General features: G+C 40.6%; 1 protein-coding gene across 4 annotated transcripts in view; it reads left to right on the forward strand.

Moving 5' to 3' along the window:
* Positions 1 to 6,780, forward strand: part of PIGK (phosphatidylinositol glycan anchor biosynthesis class K) — a 136,506-nt gene that overhangs the window by 52,660 nt on the left and 77,066 nt on the right. The window lies entirely within an intron of this gene.

The following is a 6,780-nucleotide window of genomic DNA, read 5'->3' on the forward strand; positions in this document are numbered from 1 at the left end:
TGTCCTGCATTTCAAAATGGTGGTGGGAGTGTTTGAACTAAAGCTCATTTGACAAGCTTTAGTTAAAGTGCCCCATGACCATTTTGAAACAGGATGTTGAATACACATAACACACAAGCTGCTGGAGCGTGCTAATTAGCATGCTCCAGCAGACTCGATTAATCAAGTCTGCTCTGACACATGCTAATAATTAGCATGCGTTGGAGCAGAGCTCTGTGATGTGTATAGGTGCCCTTTGTCCTGTTCATATAGTAAAATAGTTCCTAAAAGGTTAGTAAGGTAATCTTGCCTTAATATTGGCACACCTGGGTTTCCATACCTTTCCTGGGTTTTATATGTTAGGAGACCAGACTTCTTGTTGTTTGATTACCAGTGCTGTTACTTATATTGCAGAGATTTTTCTCCATGTCTTAATGGAGTCGTAGTGTTAATTTCATGCCGAGTCTGATCAGACCATTAGTATGATCTGAAAGGTGAATCTAATCTATTTTCCTATATTATGTATTCCTAAGGATTTGGTTACTCTCAAATGAAAGTGTAATACTCTATGATATGGGGGAAGAAAAAAAACAGCAAAAGAAAAGAAAGGGAAAAAAACCTCACCACTAAAATGATAAAATTATCCCTGTAGTAAGGTGGAGGGAGATTTGCATTTTGGGTTACATAGCATCCCAAGAAATTAGAGGAAAAGACTTGAAGCAACTATGACAGACCAGGAATATGAAGGAAGCTACTGATGTTTGTGAAGAGAGATTCTAGCCTGGTAAAAAGAGGCTTTCTGGGTTATGTCTTTTTTTTTTCTTTGTTACACACAGTGAATCTGATGCTGTTAAATGACTGTTGTCTATCTGGTCTAGTAGATCAGAAAGCTATAGAAATTACAGTTAATATTGAAATTGCTGGAGGGGATTCTACATGCTGAATACATCTACTAATGTGCACAAGCAGTGGAGCTTTCAAGCAATATGTCAGCATTATCATATTAAATTTGTTGGTAGGCTGGAATGTTACTTCTGTGGCAGGACTGACCTTTTAAAAAAAAACAAAAAACAAAAAACCAACAAAACTGTTGGACCTGGTCTACTGACTGTACGGTAAATATATCAAACATGTTTTTGTAAGTAGGAAATTGCACCAAAGACACTAACTAGTAAGCATATAAACAAAACCAAAAAAAATCAGTAAGATGCAAGAAATGGTATTTCTACAGGAAAACCCAAATATGAAGAAGAGAAGGAATCTTTTATCAGGGCAGTAAGGGGGAGAATCAGTTTGAGTACAGAATACATATACTATTTGTATCGTATCAAACTCTGTTCTTGTATTCTACAGTCTGCAAGGGGATATGATAGATGTTCCTAAAGGAAACCAGAGACCAGAATGGTAACTATGGATAGGCAAGTTGAACTTCATAGATCAGCAGCTAGATAGCTGCCATTAATGCTGAAGGCTGACTATTTCTGTTGGGCAAATCTTAGCTTGAAAAGCTTTGGCTAAATTGGCCTCAAATTTGCGTAATGGTGAGAGAAAACTGAGTAGTGTGAAAAACACTTTAAAGGCTATTTATTAGCCTGCACAGGCGAAGGGGGATAGTTCTACACACCATCAGCCCAAAGGTCAAATTCAATTTGGAATATAAAGACAAGTCAGGAGTCTTGTTGCATTGGTGAAATCTGTCTGTGAGGGTGTGGGTGGGTGCGCATACACACCTAGATATTTGCATGCTTTGAAAGATATCAGAATTTGTAATGATTTTTGTGGTAATCACTTTAGTGTTTTGCCCAGAACAGTACATTTTTAAATGATAAATTCTGATATGAATAAAACAAATCTATGTGAAACTTTCTTAAACATAGAAACAAGGATGAATATAGCTAAAATTGCAGTGATGCATAAGGGATCATTTACTACCACCGTTTATTATGGCTGTATTTCACTCGATGGGTATTGTAGTCAGTTGCCAGGAGTACAGCATTACTTGGATAGATAGTATTATAGGGCATTTATAGATGTGCTCTGGGAAGAGGCATGCTTTAATTAACGTGGCCCCAAGAGCTGTGCTAATTAAAGCATCCTGAGTATCACATGTATCAGGGTCCCTGTGCTGAAAAATGGTGGTGGGAGCACTTTAAAGCTTGTTGAATGAACTTTGGTTAAAGCGCCCCACCACCATTTTTTAGCATAGGGACGCTGATACACATGACACTGGAGTCTGTTAGAGTGCAGTAATTATCATGCTCCAGCTGTAATTACAGTGCACTGGGGCAACCTCCCTGCACATGTGTAGGAGGAGTCCATAGCAACTGGCAAAAATGAAAGTGTGTACCCAATACAGGTGAGGTACTGGTTCAGTCTCTGTAACTTCAGATACAATTTTTTCCAGTATTTCATTAAGTATTTGAATGGTTTGATTGATTCTGTTGATCCTCAGTGCCAGTAGAAGTCAAGATCATAGTGCTCACCTGAAAACCTGCATTAACTTTCATAACTAGCTATTATTGGTTAGAGCAGAGGATTACCTGTGTTTTGCTGCACTCTTCATTTTTCTACATGTAATATCCTGCACCTAAACAGAGATGCTCTATGTTGTGTGTTTTTATATTTTGTTGCTTTGGGATAAATGCCTTTATTATGGAATGGAAGCAGCCGTTCTAAGCTTGTCTCTTTGTAAGAAAAAAGAGCAGCCTGTTGCTGAACTCCAGCTGCCATCTCTTGAGTTTATTCCAATATTAGAGGAATAGACAAGCAGAAATCTAATCTAGTAAAAATAGTTATTTCAGATATTATATGCTACCCTGGTTTCCACTGCCAGGTTTTTTATTTTACAATAATATTCTTTAATATATTTTTTGCCAGTTGCAGTGTGAAATCCCTATACATAAAGAGCCGTTTGATAATGTGGGGATGGGATGGGCAGGAAATGAAGCTAGTTATGTCAAATACCCAGGTGTAAAATAGGGAATATTTTTCTCTTGATCTTTCATTTAGCATCTTTCAGTTTGCATATTTCAAGTATCATTTCTCCAACTGCACGTGGAAGATTTTTCCAACAAGGATATGATCTTTAAATTAACAGCATCCCTCTAACATTTTAAAGTATTTTTTGCCTTTCTGTATTTTTGCATTGTTTTTTGTACCGATGGCAAACTTTTGGATTCATCATCACTTCAAGAGATGCTTCTGCATAGAAAGGCACTTGGATTATCATGGTTGGCTAGCCTGGGTCTTATCCAACATGGATGTTTAAATTCATGCTTACCTTTAACCAGGTGAGTAGTCCAGTTACTCTCAACTAGGGTGCTGTGAGATTCCTTTAAGGGTGCTGTTGGGTGCTGCACAATATTAGCACTAGTAGGTGTGTAAACACCTACGCGTGATTCGCAAGAAAAGCTCTTGAGTTTTCAAATAGGAATCCGTAGTGTCAAAACCATTCTGACCTGTCGTCATCTTTCTGAGTTCTTTGCTATGGAACAATTGCTCTATTTTTCTGTGGTAAGAAAAGAGTGAAAGCTGAGAACTGGCCTTTTAATTTGGGAGGTGCCTTCAGTCTGACAAAGATGAGAACCACTAACGTAGTCTGTCTGGGTTAAGGATGAGCTCAAATGTTTGTGTGCTGGATCAGGGCTAAGAATTCACACATACTGGGAAGTAAAACCAATCGTATATGTTCTGTTTAGACATTATTGAGCACAGAGGGCTGCAGTGTTTTGCTGGTGCAAGCCTGATCTTATGACTAGGAACCTACTGAATTTGTGATTTTGTGATTTTCACATAAATTGCAAAATCAGTAGTTCCCAGTGCAAAAGCACAGAATTTGCAGTAAGCAGGGGGGGAAGTGGTACAAAAACAGAATAGGCCAGGAAGCCCTGGCGTCCTGAAGCACAGAAGGGCAGGGGGTGGGGGGGAGATTTTTGCCTTGGGGTCCCCCTGTCATGCCTCTGGTCAAGGGGCCCTGGAAGTCCGGCCCCTTCCTCAGATTGACAGATGATGATCTGTCAATTTCTGGGGAAGGGCATGACTTGTGGAGCTCCTTGGCTTGAGGCGTGGAGGGGCCTGCAGCAAAAATGGCAACTGGTGCTGCTGTTGGATTGCTGCTGCTGTGGGCCAGAAGTGTCGTTCTCTCCCCCACACACCCTCTGAGCAAGCGCCTCTAGCAAGGGTGCTCATATACTTTGGAACATGAAGCTTTGCAGTGGAGGGAAGGTCTGCAGAACAGAGAATGATTCCTGGTGCTGATCCGGATCCAGCCCATGGGCCGTAGCTTGCTGACCCCTGATCTAGCAAGATGAGACGTTCTGGTATGACACCTTTTTTCTGGGCCAGTTGGTAAAAGGTAGTTTATTAAGTCCATTACACTCCACTGTATTAGCAGTGTGCTGCCCTCATAAGGAAGGGGATTCTGTTGGAGAGAGCAGATGATCCTTCTCCTCTCTTCTTATGAGGATTATGCAGAAAACAGGGTAGAGCTAGCTTGTGGCTGGAATTCTAGCTTTGCTAGCAGCAGTTATTGAGGATATGTGTTTAATGCACTTTGCTGGCCAGCACTGCCTGCATTTCAGTGTGCGTAAACCCCATCTGGACTCTCAGAAGGGCAAGAGGGTTGTGCCTGATTTGTGTCGACACATTTTTCTCATGGCTGACGCTGGTGCAGAGGACCCAGTGCACTGGTTGGTGCTGGCAGAAGCTGTCAAAAACCAGGGGCAAATCTCATTTGTTTTTTATCTGTGAGTTTTCTCATTAACAGTGCCATTCTAAGAACTGGAAACCCAGTCATTTTTTAAGGTGAGGAGAGAGCTCAGGTAAATGTAAGCTGTATGAAAAGAGAATATTAATAAGGATATTTATATAATAATTGTATTATGTGTGAAGAAGATTTAAAAAAATGTCCAAGATGGTATTACTTAGTTTTGCTGACTTTTTTCTTTGTCCTGCATTACCTGCAATTGAGACTTGGTGCTACACACACATTTCACATGGGTTAAAATTTGAATAATATTTTTTCTACTGGAAATTGTTGAACAGAAGTTTTATCTAGCAATTTATGAACTGTTTTAGTTTGTGGGAATTCAGTAATCGTCCTATAGTAACTATAGGGTTTATCTCAATTTAACTGTAACATAATATTTAAGCTTCATAGCTCCCAATTGAGTTTTTCTATTGGTTACTTAAGAATCTGAACCATGACTATCTCACTAGACTAGAATAGAAATGAAGACTGCCTGCTGTAGGTCTAAATTTTATCTGGGGAATTGGAGCAGAACAGTCACTAACCGAAACTGCTTTGAATCTCAGCCATGGAGGACATAACCTCTGTTTCTTCCTGAGCTGTCAGAGTGCTTTGGTTCCTTTTTTTTTTCTTTGTGTGTGTTTCCCTCTGTTAAGAGCTTTCACTAATAGGTAATTTATTATGAAGGATTCTGAACTGCCTTCTGTCTTATTAATGCTTAAAAAGCTTTATAAATGTCCCCATAAAAATATATAGTATATCTGTGCAATGGATAAACTGCTGTACATTGTAATATCCCTGAACTGGAAATTTTGCACACAGAAATAGTTAGAGGTTGGACTGAATATATTCATGAACACTGAGTCCCTTTTTGCGTAATTGCTTATGAATCTCATGACATTGTTAATTATTGGTACTGCCCACTGTGCAAGTCCACAGAGCAATTTGGGAAGAAGATGTGGAGACATTTTCAGCTGTATGTAGTAAAATTTTTCATATTATTGGCTCAAATATTCCTCAGAGTTGGCTCAGTTTTTATTCTAACGGCCTACTGTATGTGAAAGGATATCCAAACTTAGGTGTCACTACTCCTAAGTGAATGCCCAAATTGACAGTCTGTAATGGGTGCTCAGTAGGGCTGTGTGAAACGGCACCATTCCGTTTTACCTTGAGTTTCAGTGGTTCGATGGAGCAGTGTTCTGTTTTGAATTTCAGTCCGAGTCAAAACAGCTATTCCCTTCCATTCTGTTGAAACAGGCTGTTTTGATGCTGATTCGACGTTTCACTGTGCTAGATCGTGCTGGGGCTGGCGAAGCAGCCCAAGTGGGCTGCTTCCCCATCCCCCATGCTAGATTGCACTGGGGGTGGGAGGCAGCCCAGCAGGCTTCCCCACCCCCTGCGCAATCTAGTGCCAGGGATGGGGAAGCAGCCCAGATGGGCTGACTCCCCATCCCCTGCTAGATCTTGTGCTGGGGATGGGAAGTCAGCCCAGCTGGACTGACTTCCCACCCCCAGCCTATGGTCAAAACGTTTCGACTTCTGAAACATTTTGACTAGCCTCGTTTTGTTTCGAGGCTATTTTGACGGTCTTTGTTTCATTCTGATTTTGCTGTTTCGACCTCAAAAATTGGTCAAAACACCCCAAAACAAACAAACAAAACCCAAAACAACTCCATCCTTCCCCCCAAGCTCTACAAATTATACCTTGCAGATATTTGTTGCTTTATGTTTGTTTGTGTGTTTTGCACATGTTCAGATCATTAACCCTTATTTAGTTCATTAAAAGCCAGATATTGATTGGCTCACAAGCTAAGATTCCATCAGCTCCAAAACAGACAATTACACTGGGTCCTGATGGTAGGTGAGAAGCCCCTAATGGCTTCTCAGGACTGGTTGTATATAACTACCAGGTTACGTACACTCATTCACATAATGTGGGAGGATTTTCCCAGGTTTGTTCTTTGGGTAGAGAAACTTGCCCAGAGCCTCATGCACGGACGTTCAAATGTTGAGGCCCTGACGAGTGGAGACCTTGCAATGCTAACACTGTCCAT

The sequence above is a fragment of the Crocodylus porosus genome, unplaced genomic scaffold, assembly GCF_001723895.1.
Source record: "Crocodylus porosus isolate Cpor-Errol unplaced genomic scaffold, CroPor_comp1, whole genome shotgun sequence".
NCBI classification, from domain to species: domain Eukaryota; kingdom Metazoa; phylum Chordata; order Crocodylia; family Crocodylidae; genus Crocodylus; species Crocodylus porosus.